We start from the raw sequence: 20,968 nt of genomic DNA, 5'->3' as shown, positions 1-20,968 counted from the left end.
TGGAGAGGTGCACACGTCAATCAAAAAGTGGATGATTTTCAAATTTCATAAACATGGATTTCACAGCCTAAACATCCTAGCTGCCCACTAATGGTATGTACAGCCTATGCCTGATAGTGCCAGTACTGCACTTGCTTTACCTTATATACCAAAATCCTGATGTTTGGTTCCCTTTAAGACAGATCATCTTTAATATAACCAGTCCTCCCTGCATGATATCTTCTTGTTCTGATTTGTTTCTATACTCTTTTACTTTTGTGCCTTATCTGAGACAGCACAATAAATCTGTTATTAACCTTGTGTCCTCTAGTGATAACAAAGTAATAACATTCAATTTCACTGTATGCTGTAAAATAAGGTGTTTCCCTGATTCTAAATTTTAGCCACAAGATGTCAGAGTTTTGGAAACTTTTTTTTTTGCAAGGACAGTTTTGATAAGTGAGAGCCAACATTCTAAACCAGCAAATTACTAAAACCAAATATCTAATGCTGGATGTAAACAAGCAACCAATTTGGATAATGCAATATTGTCTTCTCAAGCAATAAGACCACTTTACACGTAGGAACATCGCTAGCGATGTTACTGCCGATTGCACCCGCCCCCGTCGTTTGTGCGTCATGGGCAAATCGCTGCCGTGGCGGACAATATCGCTAGTACCCGTCACACGGACTTACCTTCCCAGCAACGTCGCTGTGGCCGGTGAACAGCCTCTTTTGTAAGGGGGCGGTTCGTGCGGCGTCACAGCGACGTCACACGGCAGGAGTCCAATAGAGGATGGAGGGGCGGAGAGCAGCCGCATGAAAGACACACCCATCTCGTTGCCGGAGGACGCAGGTACGGTGCTGTTCGTCGTTCCGGGGGTGTCACACGTAGCGATGTGTGCTGCCTCAGAAACGACGAACAACCTGAGTCCAAAAGCAGCAACGACATTTGGGAAATGGACGACATGTCAACAATCAACGATTTGGTGTGTATTTTACATCGTTAGCGGTCGCTCGTACGTGTCACACGCAACGACGTCGCTAACGAGGCCGGATGTGCATCACGAATTCCGTGACCCCCAACGATATCTCGTTAGCAATGTCGTTGCGTGTAAAGCCCCCTATAATCTGGGCATTGGTTTTTAAATTTGAGAACATATTAGGCCTTATTGCTCTGTCCTGTATGTACAATGATAACAACTACGGATGAGAGCGGACACCTATCTATTACTAATTCAATTCACAGCTGACATCAACCCCAAAATTATTACCTCGGTTGCCAGCGCACCAGGGCAATACGGAAGAGCGGGCAAAGCGGCAGAATTGGTGAATCTAATGGATGTGTAACTTCTGTGGCAGCTGCAGGATGCTATTTTTAGGCTAGGAAGGGGCAAATAACCATGAGCCTTCACACCTTGATAATACCAGCCCCCTGCTGTCTCATTTAACTTGGCTGGTTATCAAAAACAGTTGAGGGGCCCCCACAAGGTTTTTTGTTATTTTTTAATTATTTAAATAATTAAAAAAAAATGGCATGGGATCTCCTCTGTTTTTGATAACCTAACCAGCCAAGGAAAAGCTGATATCTAAGGACTACAGTCCCCAACTGTCTTCCTTAGCTGCGCTGGTTATCAGTAATAGCCAGAAGCCCATGTCTTTTTTTTCTTTATTGCTCACAGCAGCATACAGGTATGCAATAAAACTTGATAAATGCCTTTCAATAACTTTATTAGCATGTGAACAGTACCCGAACTCCGAACTCAGACACAGACTTTTTTTTTCAAAGTCTGTGTTTGCGTTTGAGACCCGGACACCTGATGTCCGGTACTAACCCCAAACTTTATCTTTCTGATTTGCTTATCCCTAATAACAACATCTATAATGATGAAATAGACATATACATTTCCTCTGGTGGGTTATGGTACCCAAAATCTGATGTTCAATACATAGCAGCTATAGGTATTTTCTAGTTTACAATATATTGGAAAAAAACATTATACTAACTGCATAAAAAGAGTATATTAGTAAATTCACTATATACACTCCTCAACATTGAAATTGCAATTGCAGTTACACACACATTGACACTTTGGCATGAGCTTATTCATAGTTGTCTAAGGAATGTTCTGCAATGCATATCATCATGATCCACTGTTCTCAGCTCCTTTACAATTTCCGACCAATGATATGCACAGGATAGGAGTTCCCGACGCATGACGTAGTGGGTATGTGACGCCCTGGACTAGCCAGGTAGTTACAGACAGGCCCTTGCACAAACACCTGTCCCCTAGCAAGGTAACAGCAGCCAACCTAAAAACCCTGAGTCCCCCCTCTCAGGTCTTGACGTTCACAGCAGGGGGCGGAGCCAGGAGGTTGGCCACACCCACCGAGGAGTTCAGAGAGCCTGAGGCGGGAAAAAGAGGAGAGATCTGTTAGGAGGGAGCGGAGAGTAGTCTAGAAGGAGTAAACGTCTGTCAGGGATCTGGGTCGTAGCCTGGATACCCTGTGGGCCAACGGGCTCTCCCGACACACACAAAGCCGGGGAGCGGACTACCGTCGCTGAAGCATAGGCAGTCAAAATCTACAAAACGAGGTGCAGGAGAAAGGCGGGAACCACCGAAACGGGTGGGGGACGAGACGCAGCTGGCCGCGGGCACCGACCACCATCTTTTTGGTTTACCAGAGACTCTGGTGTATCTGTCATAGTGAGTACAACAGTGACCTCGGGCCGCACACCGCACCGCACTAACACGACCGCATCTCGCAACCACCGGGCCCCGGGACCATCACCCCCTGCCCACAGAGGGGTTAACAACAGGCTGCACAACACCGTCCCCGGAAGCCTAGTTAACAGCAGCGGTGGTATCCACACTCCCCACAACCCGTGTGTGGCGTCACGAACTTAAATCCCTAAACACCACGGCCCCAGCCATGAACCTCCCCACTGAAACCCCTCACGTAGCACCAGCCTCCCTTCAGAGAGACGTGACCCCCGGGTCCGGAGGCGCTCGAGCCACCCACCGACGAGCCCGGATCCGAGCGGCTCAGCTGCCGGCCGAGTCCGGGGTGGTACAAGTACGTCATGCAATTGAAGGGGCACAGGCACTGTGCCTGGCATGCACGCTGCCGGTGTAAGGGGTGGACGGACCCCTAGTGTGGAGAAGACGTTTTTCCCCCCCTGAAGACGCCACAGGAGTATGGTGGCACATTGTACAATGTTGTGTGTTATGTACGGTTCTCCCCCCCTAGGTGCCAGTGTAGTGAGTGGTTCCCCTGGTAACAGTGACAGGGAAGGAAGGGGCAGGGCAGCCTAGGAGGGAAGAGAAGGGGGGTAGGGCTCTGAATGCAGGGCAGTGTGCTGAGAGATGTAACAAGAGAGTAAGCTGAGACGAAGTGCCGGGGCAGAGTGCAGGAGTGGGTGCTATGGCAGTGGAGCGAAGAAGTTGGAGCTAATCCAGAGCCGGTAGTGAGTACTGGAGCCGTCCCCTAGTTCAATACAAAGCCCTGGGAAAGGGCTGGACTAAAATCGGGATAGGAGTACCACTGCTAGGGGGATAACAATTGGCCCCTGCAGGCAAAGGAAAGTGCCCGTAGAGAAAAAGGAAACCGTTTTCGTAGAAAAGGACTTGTAACTTGTAACGTACTAAAGTAAGCCTGCTGCAAACAGAAAGATGGAAGCTTTGTTTAATAAAACGGTGTTTGGTTTACCCGCAGCCTGCAACTGTCTCTTTCCTGAAAGTGAAGAAGGAGCTGGAGAGCACAGAAAGAACGCTGTCATGAATGGGCCCCATGCATCCACACTCTGCCCCAACAACACACCTGCTTTGCAAGTGACGGCCGGGCCGGGGTTCAGCCTGCGGCCCACAAGGCAAGGGGACTCGACTACACCCCCTGAGGCGCCCCGTTACATTTTGGCGTAGTCGACAGGATCAAGCCCACAGAAGAGAAACCCCGAGCAGAGACCAAGTGGTGCCTGATGTACTGAACAGGCCACAAGATGGCGGCAAGATGGCGGCCGTCCTCATGGATTTAGTGAAGGCGCGAAAAGTGGGCGCCAAACGAAAAGCGCTGGGCTGGCCTGTAAGGAAGAAGCCCGGAGTGCACCGCCCAAAGAGGGGAGGTGCTTGCCCCGAGATACTGCAGAGGTCTAGAGACGTGGGCGGCGCCGCAAGAAAGAAGAGGCGTCGCAAACGCTGTGCCGACATGGTGGGTGAGGCCGGGGGCGGAGTATGGGCAGAAGCGGGAAAAGAAGAACCGCCTCCACCTTCCCCGGCGCGATTGCAACCCCGGCAGTGGAAGAAGAAGCAAACTCCAATACCTGGACCAAGCAGAATGGAGAACAGAGCGTGGCGCGCTCAGCATAAGCAAGCGCTCGCTGAAGCCTGTGGGCTGAAGAGTTCCCCGACGGTCGCGCCAAAAGCGGCCGCCGAACCTACGGCTGGAGACAAGCCAAGAGAAGCATCGGCATTACTGGTGATACATCAGAGTATGGTGTCGCACCCGGTAGTTGTTGTCGGCAGCCCACTGCGGTCCCGTCCAGCTACCCCCTCACCCCCGCAGGAGGCTGAAGGGCCTGAACCGGAGAAGGAAGTACCGGAGCCACCGGGTTATGAGCCGTTTCGTAGGCTACCCCGCTTACCTGGACAGTCCCTCTCCGACCATGTGAGGGCCCAGCGGGCTGAATGGCTGCGTGCATACCACCCAGCGTGAGGGTTAATCATCCGGAAGAAAAAGATCTGTTTGTTGTCGAAAGCCGGTACTGTTGGAAGCCGGTGAGTGTTTATGGTTAAAGCTACGTTAAAAGAACTGAAACCGGGAATAGAAGAATGCAGGGACTATGCATGGACTTCTGCCGCGACTGTTAAGTAAAGAACCCTTTTGTTTCTGTTGGTCGCGGCTCATCTAAGACCGGGAGCGCCTGAGGAGAGCCTCCGGGCAGAAGATCAGCCAAGACCGGGAGCTCCCCTGGAGGGACTCCGGGCACCGGACTTGTGTGCCAATCTGGTGTGCTTTGATACATTAGTTTTAAAATGTTTTTTTTTTTATTGATAAGAAAGAAAAAGAATACTGCTGAAGAAACGTGTGTGTGTTTTCCATATGCGTTGTCTTGCAGGTGCGGAACCTCGCCAGGAGGCTGAGGTTAAAGAGGGGAGGAATGTAAGGGGTGGACGGACCCCTAGTGTGGAGAAGACGTTTTTCCCCCCCTGAAGACGCCACAGGAGTATGGTGGCACATTGTACAATGTTGTGTGTTATGTACGGTTCTCCCCCCCTAGGTGCCAGTGTAGTGAGTGGTTCCCCTGGTAACAGTGACAGGGAAGGAAGGGGCAGGGCAGCCTAGGAGGGAAGAGAAGGGGGGTTGGGCTCTGAATGCAGGGCAGTGTGCTGAGAGATGTAACAAGAGAGTAAGCTGAGGAGAAGTGCCGGGGCAGAGTGCAGGAGTGGGTGCTGTGGCAGTGGAGCGAAGAAGTTGGAGCTAATCCGGAGCCGGTAGTGAGTACTGGAGCCGTCCCCTAGTTCAATACAAATCCCTGGGAAAGGGCTGGACTAAAATCGGGATAGGAGTACCACTGCTAGGGGGATAACAATTGGCCCCTGCAGGCAAAGGAAAGTGCCCGTAGAGAAAAAGGAAACCGTTTTCGTAGAAAAGGACTTGTAACTTGTAACGTACTAAAGTAAGCCTGCTGCAAACAGAAAGATGGAAGCTTTGTTTAATAAAACGGTGTTTGGTTTACCCACTGCCTGCAATTGTCTCTTTCCTGAAAGTGAAGAAGGAGCTGGAGAGCACAGAAAGAACGCTGTCATGAATGGGCCCCATGCATCCACACTCTGCCCCAACAACACACCTGCTTTGCAAGTGACGGCCGGGCCGGGGTTCAGCCTGCGGCCCAGAAGGCGAGGGGACTCGACTACACCCCCTGAGGCGCCCCCTGCCCCCGTTACACTGGGAAGTCTGCTTACCTGACAGCTGAGCCCCTGATATCACAGCCAGGGATGAATCTTGGTTTTTAATCCCCTAAATGTCACGAACAGCATCGATGGAAGAAATATAGATCGAGCTCCCTCTCCCCTCTGATCGGTGACCCCATGATGTGATCATGAGGGCCCGATCACTGGCGTCCACATAAGTCATATTAATACATTGCTATTGGCCTTTGCAAATACAAAGCAGTACTCTATCATTTTGTGCTGCCTGATACACTAAACACACCGGTCCTGTTTCCACAATATTTAGGGGTTCACAGCCTGGCTTATGGCATCCACATCAGCCACATTAATACATTGCTAGTGGCCTTTGCAAATACAAAGCAATACTCTAGCATTTTGTGCTACCTCATACACAAAATGCACCGGTCCTGTTTCCACAATATTTAGGGGTTCAGAGCCTGGCTTGTGCTGTCCACATCAGCCACATTAATACGTTGTTAGTGTCGCGGGCGGGGAGGGGACGCTGCGCTCACCCACTGCTCGGGTCCGGCTGCTGCTGTTGCTCGGTCGGTGGCTCGAGCGGTGGGCCGGATCCCGGGGACTCAAGCGGCGCTCCTCGCCCGTGAGTGAAAGGGGGTGGTTTGGTTTAGGGATATTGTCCGTGACGCCACCCATGGTTGTGGTGAGGTTGTGACACCACCGCTGCTCTGGACGGGGATCCCGGGAGCGATGACAGGGAGCAGCTTGGATGTTGTTTCTCCCCTCCGTGGGTAGGGGGGTTGGTTGTCCCGGGGCCCGGTGAGGGAGGGATAGCAGGCGGGTTACGGGGCCTGGTGAGGTGCAGGGTCTCGGGGGCAGCGCGGTGCCGCACGGCACGGTGGTACTCACTCAGCCAATGATGAATGCAAAGTCTCCAGTAAAACAAATGGCTGGATGGACGGGTCCCACAGACGGCTGCGGTAGTTCTTCCGGTAGGTTGGCGGTGACTGCCTTTCCCTGCACCTGTGTTGTGTTCACGCATCCAATGGCTTCCCACCGGTAACCCCGCTCCCCAGCTTGGATGGATGCTGAGGGAGCCCCTTTTGCCCGCAGGCTCTGGGCCTGGGAACTGTAGCCTTGGCGGTGACTGTGTTTCCCTTCACGGTTTGAGCTGTTGCCTTCAATCGGATCTTGGCTGCTGGGAAACCCCGGAGGTTCCCTTCGCTAACGGATTTGACCGGTTTTACGGTGACTCCTAGCCTGGTCGGGGTCCGTAAGCCCTGCCGAATGGTGCTGGCTTCTCTTCGCTCCCCGATCCGGTACCGGCACGCCACCGCCCGTCCCCGGTCCTTACAGTTCACCTCAATCAGCCTCTCCTGCAGACGGTGACCACCGTCTGCCAACCTTGCTGTATGTGCCCGGGCCACGCACCCGGACACGGTCAGTCTCCTCTACTACCACTTCACTCTCCAAAACTAAAACTCAAACTGACTCCTTTTCCCACCTCCAGGACTGTGAACTCCTCGGTGGGCAGGTCTAACCGCCTGGCCCACCCCCTGGTGTGGACATCAGCCCCTGGAGGGAGGCAACAAGGATTTTTATTTGACTACGGTGTGCCAAGCCGGGGTGTGGGGTGTGTTGTTGTAGTACCTGTGATGTCCTGGCTTGTCCAGGGCGCCACACTAGTGGTCTTGCCAAATACAAAGCAGTACTACTAGCATTTTATGCTGTCAGATACACTAATGCACCTCTCCTTATACACCTTGGAGGTGCTGGCCTGCCCGGCTGCTAGTGTAATTTCAAAGCGTGTTTTCAGCTGGGTCAAAGGTGGCCCAGTAACATACGTTTGGGAGGGACTGCTCTTATTTATACATTTGGGTGATCCCTCCCTCACTGAGACTCAGATAGTGGAATACATATTCCATAGCAGTTTACAATGCGCCCATTGTAGTGTTGGGCTTTACCCTCCTCCTCCTCCATGTCATTCTGCAGCACTCAATTCAAGTTTTCAGAGGGCCATCAGTTGTTCATCAACAGTCATTGGAAATTCCTATGGAATATGTATCCCCTATCTAAAGGTACCGTCACACTAAGTGACGCTCCAGCGATCCCACCAGCAACCTGACCTGGCAGGGATCGCTGGAGCATCGCTACACGGGTTGCTGGTGAGCTGTCAAACAGGCAGATCTCACCAGTGACCAGCCCCCAGCCAGTAGCGATGCATGGAAGCGATGCTGCACTTGGTAACTAAGGTAAATATCGGGTAATCAACACGATATTTACCTTGGTTACCAGCGCACACCGCTTAGCGTTGGCTCCCTGCACGCCTAGCCAGAGTACACATCGGGTTAATTACCCAATGTGTAGTCTGGCTATGTGTGCAGGGAGCAGGGAGCCGGCACTGACAGCGTGAGAGCGGTGGACGCTGGTAACGAAGGTAAATATCGGGTAACCAAGGAAAGGGCTTCTTGGTTACCGGATATTTACATTGGTTACCAGCGTTCGCAGAAGCCGGTTCCCTGCTCACTGCACATTCAGTTGTTGCTCTCTCACTGTCACACACAGCGATGTGTGCTTCACAGCGGGAGAGCAACAACTAAAAAATGGTCCAGGACATTCAGCAACAACCAGCGACCTCACAGCAGGGGCCAGGTTGTTTCTGGATGTCACACACAGCATCATCGCTAGCAAGTTGTGCCTCAGCAGCGATCTTGCTAGCGATGTTGCTTAGTGTGACGTGGCCTTAAGTCAACCCGTGGCAAGGGTTTCCTCCAATATTAGTTTGGTAGGACTACTGTCCTGGTTTGTCCAGTGCACAATGTGCATTGTTTACAAAAATTAACCGTGGGTCCAGAAAGGTGGCCAACCAGTATAGGTTGTTGGATAAAATGTGTATCACGTGAGAGTCTTGCCACAGACACTTACACATGAACTGTGCCATGTGGACCAAGCTGCAAATAGGCAAAGGTTCTGTGTCCCCACCAGGAGGAAAAACACCCATCCGCTCCTCACGCTGACTCGTCTCCTCCTTCTCCACCTCCTCCTCTCCAGCCCATCCATGCTGGACAGACATGAACCTGGGATTGAGAGACCCCTGTGTAGCATTGGAAGTCCTCTTGGTATCACAGAAAAAAAAGTCCTCTCCCTCCTCATCATCCTCATCATCACCCAATGTTGCCTCAGAACATTGGCTGGGCTGGGTAGTATCATCATCACCCATTTGGAAATCTGGATCCATAGCCACATGCTGGGTACTCAAAGTTTCATATTTGAGATTATGCAGTGATTGTTTTAACAGACACAGCAGCGGGATGGTTAAGCTGATAATAGCCTGATCACCGCTCACGAGCTTGGTGCAGTACTCAAATTTCTCGAGAACTTCACAAATGTCAGCAATCCACATCCACTCGAGAGTTGTTATGTGTGGTGGCTGATTCTCATTATCGGCAACGACCAGACCGTTTTGGAGGTGCAGCAGGGAGAGCCACTGATTGGACTTTTCTTTTATACCTTGCTACAGCTCTGCTGCAGTGTGTGGTTTCTGATCTAAACAGATTTAACAGAGCATGTTGGCGCTTAGCAGATGTGCTGCTGCACAGCTCCCAGTTTGCAAGTGATGGGGAGGGTAATTCAGCAGAGGAGAAGGATCAGGAGGAGGAGGAGGGGCGACAGGAAATGGCAAATTATGAGGCGGAAACCCTGATAGAAGTTGGGCGTGCTATTCTTGGCATGAGTAGGATGTGTGATGTTCCAGTTTGCGACTTTGTCTCAGCCTCCACCAGGTTCACCCAGTGTGCCATGACAGATATGTATCATCCCTGTCCATCCCTTGTCCACTTATCTGTTGTTAGGTGAATCTTCCCGGTTACAGAGTTGGTCAGAGCACAGTTGAGATTGTTTAACACGTGCTCGTGTAACGCGGGGACGGCACACTGGGTAAAATAGTGGCAGCTGGGAACATTGTATAGTGGGGCCACGAGAAAATTACTCGCATTACTTCCCATTAACTTACATTATACTCGCTATTTGGAACGAACGCTCGAGTATTACAAGCTACTCGTTACGAGTGTAGTGATTACGAATATTACGGTACTCGCTCATCTCTATGTATTGTATTTTATACGTGTTCTCCTGTGCAATTTGGCCAGCTGCCACTACATGTCACTGGGTCCCTGGTCCTCTAGTTTGATTGAATGCAGAGGGAGTGACAGGATGGCAGGGGTTAAGTGGGGGAGAACGGTCCCCAGCTCAGGATGAGATATAGGGCAGAGCTTTCCGGGTACTGTCTGATAGGGAGATGGAGAGACATTGAGTAGTGACAAGAAAAAGGACCTGCAGGGTCACATGAAGTGTCGCGGGCGGGGAGGGCGCTGCACTCACCACGCTCGGGTCCGGCGCTGCTGCTGCTGCTCGGTGGCTCGAGCGGTGGGCCGGATCCGGGGACTCGAGCGGCGCTCCTCGCCCGTGAGTGAAAGGGGGTGGTTTGGTTTGGGGATTTTGTCCGTGACGCCACCCACGGTTGTGGTGAAGTTGGGACACCACCGCTGCTCTGGACGGGGATCCCGGGAGCGATGACAGGGAGTAGCCTAGATGTTTCTCTCCCCTCCGTGGGTAGGGGATTTTGGTGGTCCCGGGGCCCGGTTATGGGGACTGTAAGGTGAATGGCGGGGTTTGGCGAGGTGCAGGGTCGCGGGGACGGCAGCGCAGTGCCAGGCGGCACGTTGGTACTCACTCAGCCAATAACGTAGACGGAGTCTCTGGTAAAACAAATGGCTGGATGGACGGGTTCCGCAGACGGCTGCAGTGTTTTTCCCCTGACCCCAGGTTGGTAGTGTAAGTCCTTTCCTGTACCTTCTTGTACGCTCCTACTGTGCTCCGGTTTGCAGCTGGCTCCCCGGTTCGGTACCGGACGGGCCACCACCCTGTCCCGGCTACCTACGGTTCCACCAAGACTGTCTTCCCGACTCCCGCAGACGGCCACTACCGTCTGCCTGACTGGCTACACGAGGGCCCTAGGCTCCAACCTAGGCCCCAGTCTGCGTCTGCCTCTCTGCAGACCTCCTCTCTCTTCCTCTGCCTGGACTTGTCTGTCTTGTTTCCTGCCTCAGACCAGCTAGACTCCTCGGTGAGCGTGTCCATCTGCCTGATTCCACCCACCTGGTGTGTCTGTCTGAACCCGAGGGAGGAAATCAGGTCTCACTGGAGATGACTGCTGTGACCTGCTGGGGGTGGGGGTGTGTGTGTGTTGTTACCTGTGGCCCCTGGCTAGTTCAGGGCGCCACAGAAGCAGAGTGGAGTGGGTGATGGGGAGTTGTCAGGAAGATGAAAGAAGGAAAAAAAGAGGTAAGGAGGAAGCAATGGAGTGTGAGCTCTTCCGCAGCGAGGAGTAATTACAGTATGGAGGGAGAGGAGCAGGCAGGCGTCCCTTGGTCCAAAAAGGAGAGAATAAATCACCCCTTGGTTGCTGTAACTGCAGGGACGGGCTCAGTATGGGAAAGAATGTTTGTAAATGACGATGATGAAAAACCTGCCTTGAAAAAATGGAAACTGTCTGCAAATCAATTGCTCGGTAAAGTTATGAGAGTTTCATCTGGTGGTGGACTCATTTCTGACATCGCGGTGTGAAAGGCCGATTGTCGTGAACGGGATCCTGAGAGGGAGACCCAGACGTGCATCTGCAGGCAGGTACAACCTCCACACCCACTCCATATGTCGCGGGCGGAGGAGGGGATGCCGCGCTTTCCCACTGCTCGGGTCCGGCTGCGGCTGCTGCGGCCTGCTGCTGCTGCTCGGTGGCTCGAGCGATGGGCCGGATCCCGGGGACTCGAGCGGCGCTCCTCGCCCGTGAGTGAAAGGGGTTTGGTTTTTTGGATAGTTTATTGTCCGTGACGCCACCCACGGTTGTGGTGATTTGTTGACACCACCGCTGCTCTATATGGGGATCCCGGGAGTGATGGTATGGAGCAGCTAGATGTTAGTCCTCCCCTCCGTGGGTAGGGGGGTTGGTTGTCCCGGGGCCCAGTGATGAGGTGGGTGATGCAGGGCTTGGTGGGGTGCAGGGACGCGGGGGCAGCTCTGTGCCTTGCGGCACTGTGGTACTCACTCAGCCTGAGACGATGACACAGTTCTCGGTAAAACACACGGCTGGAAAGACGGTTCCCACGGACGGCTGCACTTGCTTTCTCCAGTAGTTGACGGTGACGGTCCCTTTTTCCTGCACCTAAGATGATGATGGTTTCGATGGGTTCCCACCGGTAACCCGCTCCCCGGCTTGGATATGGGCCGGAGGAGCCCTACTTTGCCCGCAGGCGCTGGCCCTGAGAAACTGGTGCCCTGGCGGTGGCGGTGTCTCTCTGTATCGGTTGGACTGTTGCCTTCAATCGGGACTTGGTTGTTGGGAGACTCAGAGGTCCCCTTCACTAACGGAGTTGGCAAATTCACGGCGACTCCTAACCTTGCCGGGATCCGAAAGGCCCCTGCCACTGGTGCTGACTGCTCTTCGTATACCACTCCGGTACCGCCGGGCCACCACCCGTCCGCGGTCCTTCCAGCAACCTCCAAGCAGTCACCCCTACAGACAGTCACCGCCGTCTGCTGACCTTGCTGTCTCAGTCCGGGGCACACACCCGGACCAGCTTCAGGCTTTACAGACTGTTCCTTTGCACTGTCTCTACTCTTACTGTCCTCCTTTACCACTTCCTCCTACTTCACTCCCCTAGCTTGATCTGCCTGGTTCTTCCCGCCTCCAGGGCTGTGAACTCCTCGGTGGGCGGAGCCAACCGCCTGGCCCACCCCCTGGTGTGGACATCAGCCCCTGAAGGAAGGCAACAAGGATTTTAGGTTAGCCTTGGTGTTCCTAACTGGGGTGTAGGGTGTGGTGGTGTTATGACCTGTGACCCCTGGCTTGCCCAGGGCGTCACACATACACCACTCTACCCCCCGTGTCTATAGTGTGTCGGGATGGGTTGAGGCCTGCTACTCTCGCCCACGACTGCCCCTCCCTGGTACTTTACACTGCCACAAGTCCTGTGTCATGCCAACAGTAAAGCATCCAGAAACCATTCATGTGTGTTGGTTGCTTTTCATACAATGAAGTGTGTTTAATCACAATTTTGAGGTTTTCACTATTTGAGGTCTGTGGAAAAGGACCACCACTCCAGTTAGCTCCATTTTCCTGTTGATGGTGTGAACCTGTGAAGGTTTTCCCACTCTTCACAGACAATACAGACATATGAACTTGTTTTTAATTGGAGTCACCCTATGTTTTAGCTTCCGTCACCCGGTGATGGTAAGTTCTCACAGGAGCTGAAAGATGGTATAGCATCCACATTTTAAAATGCTGATAGCCCAAACGAGCCATCGTAGAAACATTTATTTCCACTCATCTGACGAATGAGCAAAACATTTTTTTGTCGGGTGGTTGGATTGTTTACACTGGCATAAAAAATGATTGTTATTGGTGGCAGTTCGTTCTGTGTAGATAGGCGAGATGCTGCTGATAACATGATATTATTCAGCCACAAATGAGCATATTAGCATTTGTTCTGTTCCCAGGTATATTTGTTGAGCCTTTTAAACAGATAAGTAAATGAACAATTTGCACATAGTGAATTGGCGTTCATTTATTGCTGGTGGAATATCATAGCCTTTGGGGCCTCATTTTTTATTTTTTTCCAGGGCCAACCTTGTTCCAGAAGTGACCTTGTATAGAGCACCTCTATTACATTGCTTCTATACGATTCATATACTGCAATTATATGGAAAAAAAACTAGGTATATGTATTTATTGGTGTACCACTTATTGCAACATATACAGTGTTGAGGAGGGCCTTTCCATCAAATACTTGATTAACCTCTTGACATAGGGGATTGTGGGAAGTATGTCCAATGAAATTGATTTGCCTTACATAAGCCAGTCTTCAGAGATATCAAAGATGGCCCCCAATGACATCATAGACCCACCCCTCAGCGTCACCATGGATCTGTGGCGCCCCTGACCTGGTCAGGCACCCCTGAGTACTGCACTCATGCTGGGTCAGTACAAACAGGTAATCCCAAAGGCTGACTAGGGTGTGTACATACAGGCACCCTTGACCAGGACACACACACACACACATTAGAGGGGACCCCTGGGCAGACCCAGGAGGTGGCGGAGCCTCCACATCTCAGTTAGTGTGGTGCTGTAGTGAAGCTGGAAGAGAGTTGTTCAGTAGCAGTCAGAGGAGAAGGAGTGGTGCAGCCATGTCTGAAGTGTAGGGCTGAAGAGCGGAACACTGTCAGACCCTGTACGTGCAGTGGCTGCTGGCGAGGGAGACCATAACCACCAAGTCAGACTGAAAGACACCCGAAGAAAGAGAGCAGTAAGGAGTTGAGGACTCCTGGTAATGAATGCTCACACGGGGTACAGGTCTCTAGAGCCAGACATCCATTTAGTGGTCTGCTAAATCCTGTAGGCGGTGGGACTAGAGGTTCCACGCCAACCAACACAGAACCCGAGCATCAACAGCAACGAGGAGGCCCATAAGGAGGATCGAGCCTGGAGCCATCTTATCCTTGGCCCACGCTGTCAGCAAACGGGTCAGAAAGTGGAGGAAGGCAGCCGCGACTTCCCTGGACGCATCCCACGGTACTTTAAGTCAATGGTGGTCCGAAACAAAGGTGCTAGGATGGCGAGTCAGCAGTCACCCCTTTATCAGCCTGCAGGATACCTGGTTCCACCTGGTTCATCGTAGCATCGCCTGGGTTGCCTCACTCTACCAGAAAAAAGTGAGTAAAAACCCTGAAAAACATTTCTGGACTGTGTGTGAGTTCTTCTGCGACCTGTGGTACTACGCACATACACCTGAGCCCCTGTGGCCAGCCTGACTCTCGTGAGGCCATAAAACCAGACTGCAGACACCATCAGCCCCAGACGCTCGCTAAAGTGCAGTGGCGGTTACCACTCACCCTGACCGCAAAACCGAGAGTGGCGTCACGATTCCTATTAAAGTTAACCTGACATACCTGTTGCCGGAAGATTCCCAGCACGTGAAGACCCTGAGGCGACCTGCAGGTTAGGGGCTTCACAGATCCACCCGATGATGTCATAGTCCCGCCCATCAGCATCACCATGGATCCGCCCCAATGACGTCATAGCCCCGCCCATCAGCATCACTGCAGATCAGCCCGATGACGTCACAGACCCACCCATCAGTGTCACCGCAGATCTGTCCATTGGTTAACCCATGGACTGTCCCACTAAGTGGGCTTATCCCAACATACCCACACCCCTACCCTATATAAGATGAAGCACGGCTAATAAACCCTTTCTTCTTTCGGTGCTATTTTTGCTCTGGTCAAGAAGAGAGTTCACATCTGAACCTTTGTCCGGTGTAAATTCTTTTAAGCGTGCACTTGATTCACACCAATTAGGTCAGGCAGTAGGCAACTTGTGAACCTTTGAAGAGTTCACTTTAACAACTGTACTAACTGGCTCCATAACTGTGTAATATTTTGTCCTTCCTTTGCCCTGTGGGCCATAAATCCTAATGCCACATAATCATTCATGCAATATTATTGTCTGTAAAAATATTACCAGCAATATACAGAGGCTATATAATATAGCCACCCTTCTCAGTGTCATACACCAGGACCAGGTATGTCAGCTCCCAAACGCAGTCCATCTTCTTCTGCTCCTGTGCACTTTGTACCTCTGATGCCTTTAAGGCCAGCTCAGATGGCTGAGTCTTCAGATAGATCAGGTTATGTTACTTAAAACATGCTATCACCCTTATGAGCCACTGCTCAAACGTATATAGTTACATAGTTACTTAGGTTGAAAAAAGACCTAGGTCCATCTAGTTCAACCTTCCTCCACCATTTCTACATTTGGTCACTATGTCATTTATAACGAACAATGTTTTGTGTACTGAGGAAATCATCCAGCCCTTTTTTAAAAGCTGTTATAGTGTCAGCCATTACTACCTCTTGTGGTAGGGCATTCCACAGTCTGACTGCTCTAACTGTAAAGAACCCTTTCCTATTTAGCTGCCGGAATCGCTTTTCTTCCACTCGCAGTGTATGCCCCCTGGTCCTTAGTATTGTCTTTGGAAGAAATAAGTCATGTGCCAGTCCTTTATATTGACCACACATGTATTTATACATATAAATGAGATCTCCTCTGAGACGTCTTTTTTCTAAGCTAAACATAGCTAACTTTTTCAACTTGTCATCATATGGGATGCCTTCCATTCCTTGTAGTAGTCTAGTTGCCCGCCTTTCAACTGACTATAACTTCTGAATGTTCTTTTTAAAATGTGGAGCCCAAAACTGGATCCCATATTCCAGATGTGGCCTTACAAGTGATTTATAGAGGGGTAACAATACGTTGGGATCACGGAATCTAATCTCTCTTTTTATACACCCTAAAATCTTGTTTGCTTTAGCAGCTGCTGCCTGAGATTGAGTGCTGCTGCTCAGCTTATTTGTAATAAGAATACCCAAGTCCTTCTCCTGTTCTGTAGTCCCGAGTTTACTTCCATTTAATGTATACGCAGTTATAGGATTACTCCGTCCTAGGTGCATTACTTTACATTTATATCAACATTAAATCTCATTTGCCAAGTGTCATGATGTATTTTACCTTCTCACTGTATTTGCTGTAATACTATGTTTTGGGATGTAAGTGACCATACCTTCCCCGGAGCCTGTATCATATTGCAATCAGGCTTCAGCATTAGCTATTGTCATTGATTTGGTGGGGGTTGCATATATATATTGTTCTTCTCAGCATGGGACTTCTCCAATCTACAACTTGGTAAACAGAACAGAGCCAGCAGTCTAAAGTCCATTCATGCATCAAATGGCCAGGGGGAGGTGTGCCCACCTAAGGGGCTGATCCCAGGAGAGAAGAACATGTTGGTTTAGTTGGTTGGAGCTCGGCTGGAGAAGGACTAGGATCTATAGCTGAGGCTGGATCCTGGGATCTGTGTGTGTGGACTGTTACAGACTGGAGATCCGCGGCCACGTGGGATTGTGTTTTGTTGTTCACCTGTTGGACTCAAGGAACTCATATAAGGACCATTGCCCTAATTTCCCTGGCATCGGAATACCAGGCGGTGCCCCTGGATCTTTTGTTTTTCTGTTGTGGACTCCTTGCAGATTTGAAGGATTTATATTTATGTTTGCTGCTTTATCTTTGTGGTTCCAATAAAGCCCTTTGGATTGTTCCTTGGCCTGGCGTCCCTCACTGCTCTGTTGCATACCCCGTCACAAACTGGTGGCAGCGGCGGGATCAGAGCAGAAGAAATGGAGGACAACGGCCAATCAACGTCTGAAACCAGAACCTCAGGATACAGGAACTGGACTGTGGTGAGCCTACAAACAAAGGCCCGTGAATTAGGTGTCGGCTACAAAGGACTCTCTAAGGAGCAACTAATTGAGGCATTGGAAAACGCTTGCCTGCAAGATGGCACCGAGGAACAATTTCCACAGCAAGGGGAGCAAAGACGGGAGCCGGAGGTAAATACCCAAAAAAGTCAATGGGTTGTGTGGTACGAGGAGGAGATGGCCTTGCTGGGAGAGGAGACCACCATAGAATATAAGATGGAGGTCATGCGTGGAGCTAAAGAGAAGGAGCGCAGGATGGAGGAGATGGCATTCCTGGATAAGCAGCTCGCTGTGGAAGCCGCGAGAGGTTCCAGACAGACTGTAACCCCAGCACCCATCATGAGGGAACTTCCCAGGGTGTCCCGCAAAGACTTCAAGCAGTTTAATGAGGCTGCTGGTGACATTGAGGGCTTCTTACAGGACTTTGAGCATCAGTGTCGATTAATGGAAGTCCCAGAAAGGGAGCGCGTCCGGCATCTGGTTGGGCTCTTAGAGGGTGGAGCTGCTGCAGCCTATAGAGCTATGGACCCTCGGTGGAACTGTGAGTATGCGGATATTAAACAGACTATTCTAGAACATTATGCCGTGACCCCAGATACTTATAGGACTAAATTCCGTACATTAGCCTGTGATGGAGAAGTGTCTTTCAAGATGTTTGCCCACAGACTGAAACAAGTATGCCATCGCTGGCTGGAGGGAGAGGGGGCCTTAACTTGGGAGACGTTCATCCAGGTCATCCTAAAAGAACAGTTTTATGCCAAGTGCCCTACTGAGATTCGGGAATGGGTGCGTGAGAGGAGACCAGAGACAATGGAACAAGCTGCTGCTCTAGCTGATGAGGTGCTCACTATCAAGCCTCAATGGAAGAAGCTGCTAGTAGAGGGAGCAAAAATGACCAGCTCCCCAACACCAGAGGTTCCTTGTCCTTCAGTGTCCAATGTTCCTCGACCTAGATCACCACCTCATGTGGATACCCGTGTGAATGTGCCTCCAGCTGTTTCTACCACATTTTTTGGAATACGACGAGGAGAGAAAGTAGAAGAGCGAAGATGATATAGCTGTGGGCATCCCGGACATCTGCGGGCCACATGCCCATCTATCCAGTGGAGTCATCCTCCAAATCGACAACCACCTCCAGCACCTGCACCTCCCTGTCAGTCACCAAGGTCTCCTACCTACTTCTCCAGAAGGCAAACTGGACGGAGTGAGACGCAGCGCAGATGTTATCAATGTGGGCAGCCTGGTCATCTGCAAGCTCACTATCCAGGTGTTCAGAGGCAGAACAGCTGCAGACCACCTTTGCCTGTCCATTATCTACAGACATCTTCAGCAGGAGAAGAGCTGGATTCAGGCCCTGATGATTTGCCAAGTGACCCTGATATCTTGACTTCCCTACCAGGAGTCTACGGGGTGCGAGCCACAGCCACGCGTTCTTATGATCTTCAGCATAAACATCTACAGGAGGTCGTGCTGGATGGCCAAAAAGTTGTTGGCTTTCGTGACACTGGGGCTTTTCTCACCATCGCAGATCCCCGAGTAATTCAACCAGAAGCAATTCAAAAGGGACCAGGAATTGCCATTGAATTGGCTGGAGGTACTCAGAGATATATTCCAAGAGCGAGTGTGACCCTGGATTATGGCTTTGGGGCAAAACAATGCATAATCGGTGTGATGAGCGGCCTTCCTGCAGACATTCTCCTAGGCAATGATGTGGGAGATATACAATGCCGATTTGTGGGTGCAGAAAGCCGAGTTTAAGTGAAGGAGGATATAAACTGGACCCGAACATTCAACCCCACATGTTCACCATACACTAAAGAAGATGGAGCCAACACCCAAAATGCAGATGGACTGTCCAGGCAAGAGGAGCCTTGAGTCCTGTCAGCCATGCCTGCGTGTACTTAACCAGCGACCTGTAGAGGTCCCTAGTACGTACACAAGTTGGGAGGGGAAGGAATTGTCATGATGTATTTTACCTTCTCACTGTATTTGCTGTAATACTATGTCTTGGGATGTAAGTGACCATACCTTCCCCCCAGCCTGTATCATATTGCAATCAGGCTTCAGCAGTAGATATTGTCATTGATTTGGTGGGGGTTGCATATATATATTGTTCTTCTCAGCATGGGACTTCTCCAATCTACAACTTGGTAAACAGAACAGAGCCAGCAGTCTAAAGTCCATTCATGCATCAAATGGCCAGGGGGAGGTGTGCCCACCTAAGGGGCTGATCCCAGGAGAGAAGAACATGTCAGTTTAGTTGGTTGGAGCTCGGCTGGAGAAGGACTAGGATCTATAGCTGAGGCTGGATCCTGGGGTCTGTGTGTGTGGACTGTTACAGACTGGAGATCCGCGGCCACGTGGGATTGTGTTTTGTTGTTCACCTGTTGGACTCAAGGAACTCATATAAGGACCATTGCCCTAATTTCCCTGGCATCGGAATACCAGGCGGTGCCCCTGGATCTTTTGTTTTTCTGTTGTGGACTCCTTGCAGATTTGAAGGATTTATATTTATGTTTGCTGCTTTATCTTTGTGGTTCCAATAAAGCCCTTTGGATTGTTCCTTGGCCTGGCGTCCCTCACTGCTCTGTTGCATACCCCGTCACACCAAGTATCTGCCCATTCTGACCACTTATCCAGATCTTTTTGTAAAATTGTACTATCAAGGTCAGTTTTTAATATCCTACATAGTTTGATGTCATCAGCAAAGACTGACACTTTACTATCAATCCCATCGACGAGGTCATTAATAAAGAGATTAAAAAGAATCGGTCCTAGTACAGATCCCTGCGGCACCCCACTGTTGACTATAGCCCATTTAGAGAATGTACCATTTATGACTACTCTTTGTTTCCTATCTTTTAGCCAATTTCTTACCCAGTTGCATATAGTTTCCCCTAGTCCTTGCTTCTGGAGCTTTAGTATAAGGCTATTATGTGGTACAGTATCAAATGCCTTTGCAAAGTCCAAATAGATCACATCAGCTGCATTACCAATATCCAGGTTTGCACTTACCCCCTCATAGAACCCCAACCAGTTGGTTAGACATGACTTATCTTTCATGAATCCATGCTGTTTGTCAGTTATTCTATTCTTTTATGCAATATATTTTTGCATGTCTTCCCTTAAAATGCCCTCAAAAACTTTGCATACTACTGATGTCAGGCTTACTGGACGGTAGTTGCCTGGATCCACCCTCTTACCTTTCTTAAATATCGGTACCACATCAGCAATCCTCCAATCCTGAGGCACCAACCTTGTTACAAGCAAGACTAAAAAGATGAGATACAGCGGTCTGTTGATTACGGAGCTCAATTCCCTCAATATTCGTGGATGAATGCCATCTGGCCCTGGGGATTTGTCAATGTTTAATTTACTCAGACGCAGGCGTACTTCTTCTTGTGTTAAATTAATTACATTGGGTGGTGAACTTTGATTTTTCACTTGTTGAATGATCCCTGGTACAGTTAATTCCTTGGTGAACACAGATGAGAAATGCCTATTTAATATCTCAGTCTTTTGTTTGTCCTCTATAACTAACTTGTTATTATATTTTAAGGGGCCAATACTATCCTTTGTTTTCCTTTTGGCATTAATGTATTTATAAAAGATTTTGGGATTTATTTTAATTTCAGTTCTTTTATTTTGCTGGGCTCTGCTGCTGTATATGCACCAAAGAATCCTCCTGACTAACTCATGTAAGCTATACTGGA

This window comes from Anomaloglossus baeobatrachus, chromosome 3, assembly GCF_048569485.1.
Source record: "Anomaloglossus baeobatrachus isolate aAnoBae1 chromosome 3, aAnoBae1.hap1, whole genome shotgun sequence".
Taxonomy (NCBI): Eukaryota; Metazoa; Chordata; class Amphibia; order Anura; family Aromobatidae; genus Anomaloglossus; species Anomaloglossus baeobatrachus.
The sequence above is the reverse complement of the archived record's forward strand: the minus strand, read 5'-3'. Positions refer to the sequence as shown.